At 57.4% G+C, this 13,739-nt stretch overlaps 1 long non-coding RNA gene across 1 annotated transcript; it reads left to right on the top strand.

The window, feature by feature from the left end:
* The first annotated feature begins 212 nt into the window (after positions 1 to 212).
* On the top strand, positions 213 to 3,336 carry LOC114107864 (uncharacterized). Its single transcript, XR_003585372.2, has 3 exons — positions 213 to 300; positions 377 to 518; positions 1,810 to 3,336. It is a non-coding gene; the product is annotated as an uncharacterized lncRNA (long non-coding RNA).
* The last annotated feature ends 10,403 nt before the right edge of the window (positions 3,337 to 13,739 follow it).

The raw sequence follows: 13,739 nt of genomic DNA, 5'->3' as shown, positions 1-13,739 counted from the left end.
GCAGGGCGGAGGGGCAGCGGGAGGGGGCGTGGGCGGAGGCTGCTGGCGGGAAGGTGAGGTCACAACCTGTCAGCTGTGCGGCAGGGCCGAGGGTGGTTGGGGCTAGGACGTGGTGGGGTCAAAGGAGACAGGGAAGGGGAGAAGGAGCAGAAAGGGAGAGGGCGGAGGGGAGGAATCGGGAGGAGGAGGAGAGGAGGAGAGGACGGGTTAGGGCCACCTTCAGCTGCAAGTGGAAATCCCAACCCACAGGACTTGAGGCAAAATCATAACGTATCCGTTTATGTACCGGAAAAGTCTTAGGTAAGTCAGCTTCAGACACAGCTGGATCCAGGAGCTCACAACGATCGCCCTGGCTCAACCAAACTTTCTTCTGCAGAGCTCCATCTCAGCCAGCCCCTTCCCCTGGGGACCCAGTGACCTCAGCAAGCCCCAGAAACTGCAGACAGGAATCAGAAAATCCCAACAGCTCCAGGAAAATAAGACAACAACCCGGAGTCTCCTTGTCATTGGACAGACTGGTATTACGCGTCACTTAGGAAGCAGTCACTGTGACCAGAAAGGGTAGACTGTCCACAGGCCGGGATGGGCCATGTGACCACTCCTGGTGATGGGGGTGGACGAGGGATGGAAGAGAAAATGGCAGTTCATTTCACAAACTCACTGAGCAACTGCTGTGTACCTGGCCCTGTTCTGGCAGAACACAGGGCAGAAACAGCCCCTTTCCCGACAGGCTGACACCCTGGGTGGACCCCGGAATAGCAAAGCTACAGAGACACAAGGCGAGGGGCGGGGGGGGGGGCAGGCAAGACCCTGGAGACCCCGAGACTCGGTGTGCTAGGTGGGCGCTCTACCTCCAAGCTACGTGCCCAACCCTGAGAGCTAAGATTTTAAACAGGGGGATCAGGGAGGGCCTCACTCAGGAGGTGACAGCTGAGACTATCCGAGGAAAGATGTTCCAGGCAGAGGGACCGGCAGGTGCAAAGGCCCTGAGGCTGGTCTAGGCCCTGTGTGTTCCAGGAATGGTGTGGAGGCCCATGTGGCTGGAGCCAAGGAAGAGAGAGAAGGTGGAGGTGAGGGCCGGAGGTGACAGGGCAGGTCATGCTGGGCCTCGTGGGTCACAGGGAGGACACTGCTGTGAGTGGGGTGAGCCCCGAGAAGGGTTCTGGGCCGAGGAAGGTCTTGACATGACCTGACCCCGAGCTCACAGGAAGACACATTGTCAGACCCACAAAAGCAGCCGCGGTGTTTACAGACGGAGCTTGTGTTTATAAACAGCTGGAAGTGGCCTGGGGTGAGCTGTCCTCCCCCGCCAGGGACTTCCCCCGCTGTCTATACCCAGGTCCCTACCTCTCCCTGGGGTTGGGCTTGTGGCCTTTCTCACGACCCAGGAAGGGGCCCAGGCACCAGGCCCGTCCTCCACCCAGCGGGGGACACCTGGGCAGGGCCGCGGGGGAGACTCTGCCTTTCCCTCTCCAGGCGGCTGGGGGCTGTTGGGGCAGGGCGCTGGTCACTCAGCGGGCTCAGGGCCGGGCCTTCTGGCTGGCGTCACGGCCCCTGGCGAGCCGGCTGGTGGAAGGGGCGGGCGGGGTGGCGGCCCCAGGCTTGGTCAGAGATGTTGATGGATGGAGAGGCTGATAAGGAGCCTCGCTGGACGGCAGCCGGGAGGGCGGGTGCATCCTGTTTGCCGAGGCTCTTGTGGCCCTGGTGTGGCCGATCCAGGCAGGCCCTGGTCCTCCTGGGAGTCACAGCAGGAGAAGGCCCAGGCCCTGCTCAGGCAGAAACCCAACGACCCCCTTGGAATTTCCACAGCTCAGTGGAGGAGCGCCTGCCCACACGAGGGAGGCCCAGGTTCCAGGCCCGGAGAATCCAAAAGGACATAGGAAAATGAAAAGATAAGCCACGGGACAGGGCAAAACATTTGCCCATCCTGAGTCTGAAAGGGGAACCTGAATCCAGAATATACTGAAAACAAAAACAAAGGAATCTTGCAAACCAGGCATGGCACACTGTGGTCCCAGCGACCTGGGAGGCTGAGGCGGAAGGATCGCAAGTTTGAGGCCAGCCTCCGCAACGTAGAGAGACCCTGTCTCAAAATACAGAAAAAGTAAATAAAAAGGCTGGAGACGTTGCTCAGTGGTAAAGCGCCCTGGGTTCAACCCCCAGTACCAGAAGAAAAGAAAAGGAAAAAAAAATGAAACAAAGAAAAGAAAAGAAAAAAAGAGTTAAGTTATAAAAACTAACATCTCCTGTGAGTGAGGATGTGAGGATGTGGGGGAGCATCCGCCATCCCTGGGGGATGCGCCCTGGCACAGACGCGTTGGAAAACAATAGGCAGTTATGTTAAATGTAAACAGCTGGTCGGCCGCACACCCACAGAAAGGGCCTTCCACACACAGACAGAACGGGATCCAGACGTGAAGGCGACCAAGTGTCCCCGATGCCCCCTGCAGCATGGTTCAGCATCTCCCAGAGCTGGGGACAGTGAGCATCCGCAAGCTCATGAGTGGACACACAACTGTGGCCCCTCCTCAAGGGAAACCCCCCCCCCGGGCGATGAAAAGAAACAGGGGCACGGTGGCCCACGCCTGTCATCCCAGCAGCTCGGGAGGCTGAGGCAGGAGGATCTCGGGTTCAAAGCCTCAGAAACTTAGTGCGAACTTAATCAACTCAGTGAGACCTCGTCCCTAAGTAAACTACAAAACAGGGCTGGGGAGGTGGCTCGGGGGTCCAGGGCCCCTGAATTCAATCCTAGGTACAAGAAAAAAGAAGCAGCCGCCCAGGTGGCCCGCGGCCCAGTGGGACAGCACCTGCCCAGCAGGCCCGAGGCCCTGGGCTCCATCCCCAGCACCGGAGAAAAAGAAAAAGAGAAACAAGCAAAGAGTCACTGCAGCCCTAACCGGGAAACCCCAGAAACCTACAACAAGGGGACACCTGTCCACCCAGCGGCCCGGAGGCTGAGGTGGGGACACACGGTCAAGGCCAGCCTTAGCCATTTGGTGGAGCCCTGGGTCACAGTGACAAGTCAGAGGCCGGGGTGGGGCTCAGAGCGTGTGGCATGCCGCCAGATTCCACTGATAGAAACTTCCAGAAAGGGTCAGCTCTAGACCCGAAAGTAGAGCAGCAAGTGGCCGGAGCCAGGCGCAGCATCGAAGAGCAGATGAGGAACTTTGGGGCGGTTCGTCTCCGCAGCCCCTGAATTGTCGTGTGGCTGCACAACTCGGGCCATTTACTAAAACTCATCTCCCTGTGGGCTTCTAATGGGCAAATTGCATGCTATGTAAATTACGCCTCTATAAAGCAATAAAAATGTCGCGGCCGCGGCTGCCGAGGACAGGATCTTCACCGTTCAACTCATTGAATCAACAAGTGCCTATGGTACCAGACTCTGTTCTGAGCCGGGGACACAGCCGGGCACAAAGCAGATAAAAATCCCCACCCTCAACCGACAGGAAACAAGCAAGATCAAGAGCTCAAATGCGGCCGGGTGTCAGCGAGTGATAAGTGTTCAGAAAGATAAAATAGGGAGGGGGCAGTGCAAAGACCCTGTGGTTGAGCTTGCAGCAGGAATCCCGCAGGGTTGGAGGGACTGAGCCAGCAGGAGGATCAAAGGAGAGGGTGGGTGGTGATGGCGTGGACTGGGCAGGGAATTGGGGGCCTGGGGAGGATTGTGGCTTTTGCACAGAGTGAGTGGGAGCCACGGAGGGTTCTTGAGCAGAGCAGGGGTGCAATCAGACAAAACAGTGGGGTCAGGACAAAGGCCAGAGCTAAGATCAGGGTGAGGGTGGCTGCAGTGATCTAAGGGGACATGCTGGGTGGGGACCAGGAGACGGAGAACACAGATTCTGGACAGATTTGAAAGCAGAGCCTTCAGGATTGAGTCACTGATGTGACAGAGACAGAGACACAGAGGGACGGAGAAGGATCTGGAAGGAAGCACCTTGCCCTGAGCATCTGGGTCATAGGGAGGCAGTGGCCGGGTCCACAGAGGCTCAGGGTGAGGCCCCTTCTCCTGGCTCCTGTCCCCTGGGCCCTGTGACCTGCCCTCCCCTTCATACTTCTGCTCCCTGGGAAGCGAGCGGCCCACCAACTGGGGCGAGCCCCGCCCCCAGCCTTCTGTGGAAGAATCTGGAGGCTGGAGGGGGAGGCTGGCCCTCCCCCGGGGCAGGGGGAGTGTGCGGCTCTGTCCGCCCTCAGGGGCTTCTCCAGCGTCCAGCACCCGGAGGCGTCTTCCCAGGCCCCCTTCCCAGCTGCCCCACGCCCACACACTTCCTCCTGAAGGCTCCACCGTGGGATCGGCCTCCCCACCCTGCGCCCTCGGCTCCTCCCTCCTGACCACAGAGGGACCAGCTCCCCTCATGGGACACGCCAGCCCTAAAGAGCCCTGGCAGAGTGTGTGGGTGGCCCCCGCGGGGGTGGCCGGCACCCCACCCCCCAGCGGCTCCCAGCCTCGCCTCGGCCTCCGCTCCCCTCCTCCCACCATCTGGGCCTCCTGCACCCGCCCTCCCCCTGGAGGAGGCTCCCACGGGTTGTTCCTGAGCTGGCTCTGCAGCTGCAGGGGACTCAGGGTGACCCACACCGTGGGTGAAGCCTGGGGAGAGCCGACAGGAGCTAATAAACCGGCCCATCCGCCCGGAGGGTCCTGTGAGGGAAGGCGGGCATTCCCATCCTGCAGATAGGAAACCTGAAGCACAGAGAGGTGATGCTGCTTGCCCAAGGCCACACAGCGGGAAGCCAGCAGAGGGGGACTTCACCCCTGACAGCTCCGCTCCCCAGTCTCCCATGGCCTTGTGCAGCCTCAGTCCAGAGAGAAAGAAAATGAGCAAGAACACTCCATTCAGTGACAGGGCAGGGGGGCTGGGGACAGAGACTCATGTGTGCCAGGGGGTCCCCAAGACGACCACGGGGTCCATGATCCGCCAAGACTCACGAGTCAGACCAGGTGGTGAGTTCAGGGTTAGGGTGCAGACCCCCAAAGGGCCAGATTAAAACCAGCAAAGGAAGGAGGGGCGGGGGATGGGATCGGGGAGGGCATGACCCTCCAGTGTCCCCTCCCAGTGGGGTCACGTAACTGCCCTTAGTTTCCCAACGCAATGGGCGCCAACCTGGGAACTCGCCCAAGCCTGGTGCCCCGGGCTCTCGGGCTGTTTTGGTGCCGGGGATGGAACCCGGGGCCTCAGGCAGCCTGGGAGGTGCCCTCTGCTGAGCCCCCCAGCCCCCGTCCAGGGTTCATTAGGCACCAGCTCCGCACACAGGGCCGTCCCCGGGGCTGATCTCAGCTGCTTAATCTCAGGTGTGCGGTGTCCCTGGTCCCACTACAAGTCACACTGTGAGCCTGTCTGGATGGAAGCCAGGGCCTTGTGCACTAGGAAAACGCTCTACACTGAGCCGCACCCCAGAACTTCTTCACAGGCTCTTTAGAGACAGGGTCTTGCTCAGTTGACAAGGCTGGCCTCAAACTTGCCATCCTCCTGCCTCAGCCTCCTGAGTAGCTGGGATTACAGGTGTGGGCCACTGCACCCAGTTTGGGGAAACTCCTCTCAGGCAGCTACTCCAGGAGCCTGGAGGTGACTCCGAGGCTGGGCGTGGTGGCCTCCTGAAGGACAAGAAGTTCAAAACCAGCCTCAGCAATGTTGTAAGGCCCTAAGCGACTTAGTGAGACGGGGCTGGGGATGTGGCTGCGGGGTTAGGCCCCCTGAGCTCAACCCCTGGTACCAAAAAAAAGACCAGACACAGTCACCTGTAGATACAGGAGCCCACAGAGTCACTCTCGGTCTCTCCTGAACCCTCCCAGAGGCTCTTTTGTTTTGTTTTCCGAGCTGGGTCTTGCTGTGTTGCCCAGGTCCCTTCCAACTCCGGTCTCCGCCATCCTCCTGCCTCAGCCTCCTGCAGCACACGCCCCGCTGCCGCAGACCCCTGCCGACAGGTCCGGGGTCCCCGCCCAATGCCGCCGCGGTGGACATCGAGGGGGGTCATCGCCGGGTGTCGGGGTGCACTCCGTACCCGCAGGTGCTCTCGACCACATCTGAACCCCCAGACTGAGTCTCGGTCCCCGATGGCCCCTGCTCAGGGGCCCATTGCCATCCTCAGCTGATCGTCCCTGGGCTTCTGAGCCCTGGTTATAAATCGGGGTTCACACGCCCCCCCACTTTGGTCAGCTTACTCCAGCAGCTCCCGTTCACAGTACCGGCGGACGCTGGAGGAGACTGCGAAGAGAAGATGCAGAGACACAAATGGGAGGGGGATCTCCACCCCCGCCGCTGGGCCCAGGAGCCAGACCCCACCCTCTGGGGAGCCCTCCGTCTGCGGGTTCTGATGCGGGGGACCTCAGGTGCCGACTGGAGGTGTCCCCAGCCTGGTCTTTCCTGGCAGCCAGCCCCCCTCCTAAGGCTAACCAGGGGCTGCCGGGGCCACTCAACACCGTAGCGCACAGAAGGGCGGTCACAGCTTCGGAAAGTCCAGGATTTCAAGAGTCGTGTCCCAGGACATGAAGACAAGACCAAACCTGGGTCTCACCGTGTCACCGGTTACTTTCCAGCGGCAGGGCAAGGGGCTGTGTGTGGACAGACCTTTCTTTGTGCAGGGTTAGGGCTCCCAAGCCCCCTGAGTTTAACCCCTTCCTGCGCAGGGCTGGACTTGATGGTGGACTAAGGCAGCATCTTTCAGGAGTTCCTGTCGCCAGGACGTGGTGACCGGCACCATAGGCCCAGCTGGCCGGAAGCTGAGGCAGAAGGATCACTTGGGCCCAAGAGCTCAAGACTGGCCTGGGCAGCACAGCCAGTGAGATCCTATGGCAAGAAGAAGATGAAGAGGAGGAAGAGGGAGGAGGAGGAAGAGACAGCGGAGGAGGAGAAGTAGTCGTGATAGTTGCTCACATTGAGCTAAGATCTGAAGGAAGTGGATCCTTCACTAACTGAGCCTCTACATGAGATGGCAGCCCAGTGAGAGAACTTGAAGGTATCCATGAGGATATCTGGAGACAGAGAATTGAAGGCAGAGGGAATGGCAGGTGCAAAGGTCCTGAGGTGGGGCTGAGCTTCTAATAAAAGCAGGGAAGTAGGGCTGGGGCTGGGGCTCAGTGGTGGAGCACTTGCCTTCCACGTGTGGGGCACTGGGTTCGATCCTCAGCACCACATAAATGAATAAAATAAAGATATTGTGTACATCTAAAAATTAAAAATAAAAAAAGCAGGAAAGCCAGTGGGATCAGCCCAGGGTGAGAAAAGGAGGTGAGGTCAGGGGCCAGTTGAAGCCAGATTAGAGCCTCTGTGGACAGGATCAGAGCAGGAGACAGTCCAGGGCTACCCCACTTGGGACCTGGCCAGCTGAGCTGGGGTGGAGTCATATTCTAAGAAGGCGGGGAATTGGAGGAGAGAGGTGAGGTGGAGGGACTCCGGGGCTTCCTGCTAGGGCTCAGATGTGGCCTGTCCCCAAGGTTCATGTGCTGGAGGCTTGGTCCTCAGGGCGGGTGTTGGAGGGTGGGAACCTTAAGAGATGGGAGTTAGTGGCAGGTCCTTAGGTCAGCAGGGGGTGTGCCCGGGGAGAGATCAGGGGACCCAGTCCCACGCGGGTTCGCTATCTTGCCTGTGGTCTCTTGCTTCCGCTCACATTTCCACTAGTGGGAGGCCTTCCCCATAGCAGAGCCAATGCCCTTGGTTGAAGCACCATGCCCTTGAGCTTCCAGAGCTGCAAGCAAGCTAAACCCTTTTTCTTTATTTTTATAATTTTTTTATACCTTTATTTAATTAATTAATTTATTTTTATGTGGTGCTGAGGATCGAACCCAGCACCTCGTATGTGCTAGGCAGGCGCTCTACTGCTGAGCCACAACCCAGCCCAACTTTTTTCTTTATAAAATGTGCTAGTCTCAGGTATTTTGTTACAGTAAGAAAAAAGGTCGAGTAACCCCCACGTGATCCTCACTTCCTGGCATCTGCCTCCTGTGTGAGCCCCTCTCTTTGAGTTTGTACTGACCTAGTGATTCACTTCTAACAATAGAATATGACAAAGTGCTGCGGTGTCCCTTCTGAAATTCCATTCCAAAAGACTGTGACTCCCCCCTTGCTCTGAGAGACTCTTGCTCTCTGGCTCTGATGAAGCCAATGGCCAGGCTGTGATGGGCCCTGTTGGAGACCCACATGGCAAGGAACTGAGGGCGGCCTGGAGTCAATACCAGCGAGGATCTGAATCCTGCAGCAACGTGGTGAGGGGGCTTGGAAGCAGAGCCTTCCCTGACCCAGCCTGCACAGGTGAAGGCAGCCCTGCCACACCTGATGGCATCCTGGGCGGGACCCTGGAGCAGAGGACCCAGCCACACTGCTTGCTGATCCAGGACACTGAGTCACCAGCAGCCACGTAAGGATGCACTGGTCACCACGGGCTTCCTGGACCGCGGCGACTCCCCAGGATTATAATGGAACTGAAAGATTCCTGTTGCACAGTGACATCACAGTCGTGGTGACGTCATGGTGCCATGCCTTCTCCACGTGCCTCTGGTGATGCGAGGTACACAAGCCTGCTGTGTCACCAGTGCTGTGAAGGTGTAGCATGTGAACCTGTGTATAGCACATGGTGCTCGATAACGATGACCCCCGACTGTTACTGGCTGTGAATTTTCTGTGCTGTAACGTATCATTGTTGTAGGGTGTACACCTTCTGCTTAGAACAGAAGTTTGCTGTGAAACACTGTCACAGGCTTTGCCCGCAGCAGCCGGAGGTGTATTTGTGTGTGTGTGGAGGAATGTGTGAGTACCGGGGATTGAACTCAGGGTCACCCGACCACTGAGCCCCATCCCGGCCCTATTTTGCATTTTATTTAGAGACACTGAGTTGCTTAGCCCCTCGCTGTTGCTGAAGCTGGCTTTGAACTTGAGATCCTCCTGCCTCAGCCTCCTGAGGGTACACCAAGGTGCCCAGCAGCTGGGCTGGGGAGGGAACCCGGGGCCTTGCACCGTTAGGCAAACGTCTACCCCTGAGCTCCACCCCAGACTTAGGACATGGATCGAGTACATCAAGAGGCCGCATCGACCATGCTGTCTAGGTCGTGTTAAGTACCTACCGTGATGTTAACACAACAAATTCACCTAATGGCCTGTGTTTTGCAGAATGTGTTCCTGTTGCTAAGTGACACATGACCTATATTTTAAGCCCCTAACTTTGGGTTTCGTTTGTTAAACATCAAGAAACAACACACAGAGCAGATTCAGCCAGAAGTTAGGAGAGGAACTCCGAGTCATGGGTTCTGCCCTGTTGAAGAAAAGTGTGATCACCCCGAGCCGAGCCCCCCAACGCCCCCAGCCCATGGCAGGGCCCGAGGCCAGGACTTGAGTGTGGGTAGTTTACGAGGAGCGACCCCAGGAAGCCCCAGCGGAGAAGAGAAGAGGGTGGGAGGCCAGGGGACGCTGTGATTTGCATGTGGTGTCCCCTCTGCAATTCATGTTGGGGTGTAATCCTCATTATGAGAAATCAAGAGGTGGGACCAGATGAGCCCCATAAGAGGTGATAAGGACCTGGGTGGCCCACACCTGTCATCCCAGTGGCTCGGGAGGCTGAGGCAGGAGGACCATGAGCTCAAAGCCAGCCCCAGCAAAAGCGAGGCGCTGAGCAACTCGGTGAGACCCTGTCTCTAAATAAAATGCAAAATAGGCCTGGGATGGGGCTCAGGGGTTAAGCACCCTTGAGTTTGATCCCCGGTACCCCCCCAAACAAAAATAAATTAAATAAATAAAAATAATAGGGCTGGGGCTGGGGCTCAGGGGTAGAGCGCTTGCCCAGCCCCGGTGGGGCCCTGGGTTCCATCCTCAGCACCACAAATAAATAAATAAATAAATAAAAGTATTGTGTCCATCTACAACAAAAACAGAAATATTTTTAAAATAACTTTAAAAAAAAAAGCACTAGGGGTGTAGGTCAATGCTGAAGCGCCCCTGAGTTCAGTCCCCCGGAAAGAAAGAGAGAGAGAGAGAGAGAGAGAGAAAGGAAGGAAGGAAGGAAGGAAGGAAGGAAGGAAGGAAGGAAGGAAGGAAGGAAGGAAGGAAGGAAGGAAGGAAGGAAGGAAGGAAGGAAGGAAGGAAGGAAGGAAGGAAGGAAGGAAGGAAGGAAGGAAGGAAGGAAGGAAGGAAGGAAGGAAGGAAGGAAGGAAGGAAGGAAGGAAGAAAGAAAGAAAGAAAGAAAGAGAAAGAGAAAAAGAAAATATAGCAAAACCCGCCCCAGTTTTAAAAGCCCCCCCCCTCCAGCGACGCCTGTCAAACCGGCTCCCGTCTCATTGGTCGAGACGGGCCACGTGGCCGCGCTGTGGGCGGGGCAATGCCCTCCCGACCTGGTACCTGGAGCTGGATCACGCAGGTGAACCGACAGGGACCACGACAGCCTCCGAGGGAGGCCGGGGACAGCGGGTGTCTGGAGCCAGCAGGGAGGTCCTCGTGGGGAGCTGGCCCAGGCTCCTTGATGATCGGTATTGACACCTGCGGGGACCGCAGGGCCGGCCACCCCCTAAGTGCAGAGGAGACTCAGGGGTCCCTGCAGCCGCTGGTTCATGCCTCCGCCCCGTGTCACCCTCTGGGCCAGGTGGTTTGAAATGTGGGATAATGATATGCATGACACATCCACCATCGTGGCCATTGTTAGGTGTGCCGTGAAGGACACTCGGTACATGCACACTGTGGTGCGACCGTCACCACCGTGGTCACCTCCGTGGTCACCGAGGTCACGGTCGTCATCTCCAGCACTCAAGATCTTATCTTGGAAACCGTTCAGCCCTCGCTGCCTCCCCCTCCCGCTCCCCGGGAGGGCACCCACCTGGAGGGCACCCACCCTTCTCTTCTCCTCCCAAACTTCATGGCTCTGGGGACCTCGGATGAGGGGACTCCTACAGCCTGTGTCTTCGGGGGTCGGGCTTATTTGATCTCAAGGTCCATCTAAAATGCAGCACGTGTCAGCATTTCCTTCCTTATTTCATTTTTATTAATTCCATTTGTTTTAAATAGCATCAGCGTGCCCCCTGACAATTCCTAACAGTGCCCTTGGGAGCGAGAAGCCTTCGCAGTCCTGTGCTCCTGGACCTCAGGACCCTTTTCGTCTTGCAAAACTGAAACTCTCACCCTATTAAACGGGAACTTCCCACCCCGCCCCCAGCCCCTGGCACCACCTGTTGACTTTCCGTTTCTATGAGTTTTAGTTGAGTTACTTCATAAAAATGGAACCAAGTGGGATCTGAGGGACCTGTCTCTGGGGCACTGGTTCATTTTACTCAGGATATTGTCCTCAAGGTCCATCCTGGCTGTAGCGTAGGTCAGAATTTTCTTCCTTTTTCAGGCCAAATAATATTCCTTTGTGTGCATCCATCCATCCATCCACAGACCCTTGGGTTGCCTCTCAAGTGAGGCTGGGGTGGGGAGAGCCGCTGGGCCAGCCGGGGCGCAGGTCTGGACCCTGTGGTAGTCCTGTGTCACTTTTAGGAACCTCCATCCCTTTTCTGTTCCCGCCAGGAGTGTACAGGGCTCTGCTTTCCCCAGCGGCCCCGACCCCACAGGAGACCCTCTGCAGTTTGGGTGGCTGCCACCCCAGCGGGGTCAAGTGGCATCTGACTGTGGTTTTGCTCTGCGTTTCCTAGAGATTAGACGTCGGGCATCTTTTCCTGTGTTTACTGGCTGTTTGTCCAGCGGGGCTTTTAACGACGGTTTCGAAGGAAGTTTAGGGTGTGGGTGTCACTCTTCCGGCCAATGCCAGGGTCATCTGGCCACGGGGGTCTCCAGGGCTGGCATTTCAGTCCCGGGCACAAGCTGGGGGAGAGAAGCGGTGGTGGCAGCGTTTCCTGGGGGGAGGGGGGGGGCTGATATTGAAATGTTTCACGAAGACTCATCAACGGCCACAGAAAATCCCAGTGACACCCTCGTGCCCTGTTCGGGGGTGCCCGCAGGAAGTGCACTTACAAAATGCCACCTCCAACCGCTCAGAAAAGGTGATGCCATGTGCCCAGCGTGGCTCCTTGTCCCAGCAGGCTGTGGCCCCTCCTGGAGGTGACATCACGCCCACTGTGTGAGCAGATCCAGGGATGAGGACCCTCCTCCCGCCACCCCCCCCCCCGCTCCCCCCCCCTCCGGCACCCGGAGCCTCTCCACAGACCACAGATTTTTTTTTCTTTCAATTAGCTCACTTTTCCTTTTTTAAAAATTCTTAAATGAACTTATTTAGAAAGGAAACTTCACGCCACTACCACAAAAGGAAACCAGGGCCCCTTTCCAGGAGCAGAGAGGAAAGGAAAGCCATCAGCGGGGGAGGGAGGTTAGGATTCCGCTCATGCCGAGGCCGCGGAGGCTCAGAGGAGGCACCCCGGCCAAGTCTAGGGGCCACCCTCTCGGCTGTGCCTGCACTCTCAGAACTCAGAGAGCCACTCTTGTCAAAAAACTGTTCATCTTGTTAAAAAAAAAAAAAAAGTTTTAGGAGAGACACAAAGGAAAAGAAACAAGGGCCAGGCGCCATGGCGCAGGTCTGTCCTTCCAGCGGCTTGGGAGGCTGAGGCAGGAGGATTGAGAGTTCAAAGCCAGCCTCAGCCAGGGCGAGGCCCTAAGCAACTCAGTGAGACTCTGTCTCCTAAGTAAAATACAAAACAGGGCTGGGGATGGGGCTCAGTGGTGGGGGCCCCTGAGTTCACTCCCTAGAAAGAAGAAATAAATGCGAGGCTGGGCTGGGGCTCATGGTAGAGCCTTGGTTCCAGCCCCCGTACTGCAGAAAAAAGGAAAAGATGAAAGGAAGACCGAGAGAGCTGGGCACAGGGGCCCACGCCTGTCCTCCCAGGCTGCTCTGGAGGCCCAGGAAGGAGGATGGCAAGTTCAAGGCTAGCCTGGGAACCTAGCTAGGTCCTGTCTCAAAATCCAAAGAGCGGCGGCTGCAGCCCAGTAGCAGAGTCCCCCTGGGTTCCACCCCCGTAACACACACACAGAAAAGAAGAAAAAAGAAAACTGAAAGCAATTACTTGAGCTGTTCAAAGGGGTCAGAAATATACCGTAATGAGCCCAGGGGCGCCTCACCCCGAGCCACGGCCCAGACCTTTTGGTGTTTTATTTAGAGACAGGATCTCGCTGAGTTGCTCGGGGCCTCACTAAATTGCGGAGGCTGGCTTTGAACTTGTGATCCTCCTGCTCAGCCTCCCGAGTCACTGGGATTACAGGCATGTGCCACCACTCCTGGCTCAGACATTCATTCATTCAACCATTATTGAGCACCAGTTGTATATCAGCTGTATATTTTGCTCTGAGCCAGGTAGGTGGGAGCCTTGGAAGGTTCTTGAGCAGACCAGGTGTTCACCGGTGCCCCCTGGAGGGAGGCCAGGGCAGAGGCAGCTGATCCAGGTGAGCCATGACAGGGTGTGGATTCTGGAACTCGCCACCATTGCGGAACCCCAGCTCTGCCCCCGTCTGTGTGACCCTGAGCCACCCTCCTGACAGGAGCCTCCATTTCCCCGGGTGTCAGGCTCGGAGCAGGCGAGGCAGGGATGGTGGGGGAGTGGGACGCAGCGGCCATGCAGACACTGTTAGGGATGAGGCGGGGACAAGAGAGAAGCCATCTGGGGCTTGAGAAGGGCCCAGAAGAGCCGCGGCCTCCTGCAGATAAACCAAGGAGCCGGGAGAGCCAGGTGCGGTTTCCCTGGACAGCCTGCTGTGTGTCCTCACCGCCCTGAGACCTCTCTGTGCCTCCACGTCCCCTGTGACAGACACACATCCACAGAGTCCAGGACCTGCAGG

The sequence above is a fragment of the Marmota flaviventris genome, chromosome 1 (assembly GCF_047511675.1).
Source record: "Marmota flaviventris isolate mMarFla1 chromosome 1, mMarFla1.hap1, whole genome shotgun sequence".
Taxonomy (NCBI): domain Eukaryota; kingdom Metazoa; phylum Chordata; class Mammalia; order Rodentia; family Sciuridae; genus Marmota; species Marmota flaviventris.
This window is presented reverse-complemented; position numbering and strand designations above follow the sequence as displayed.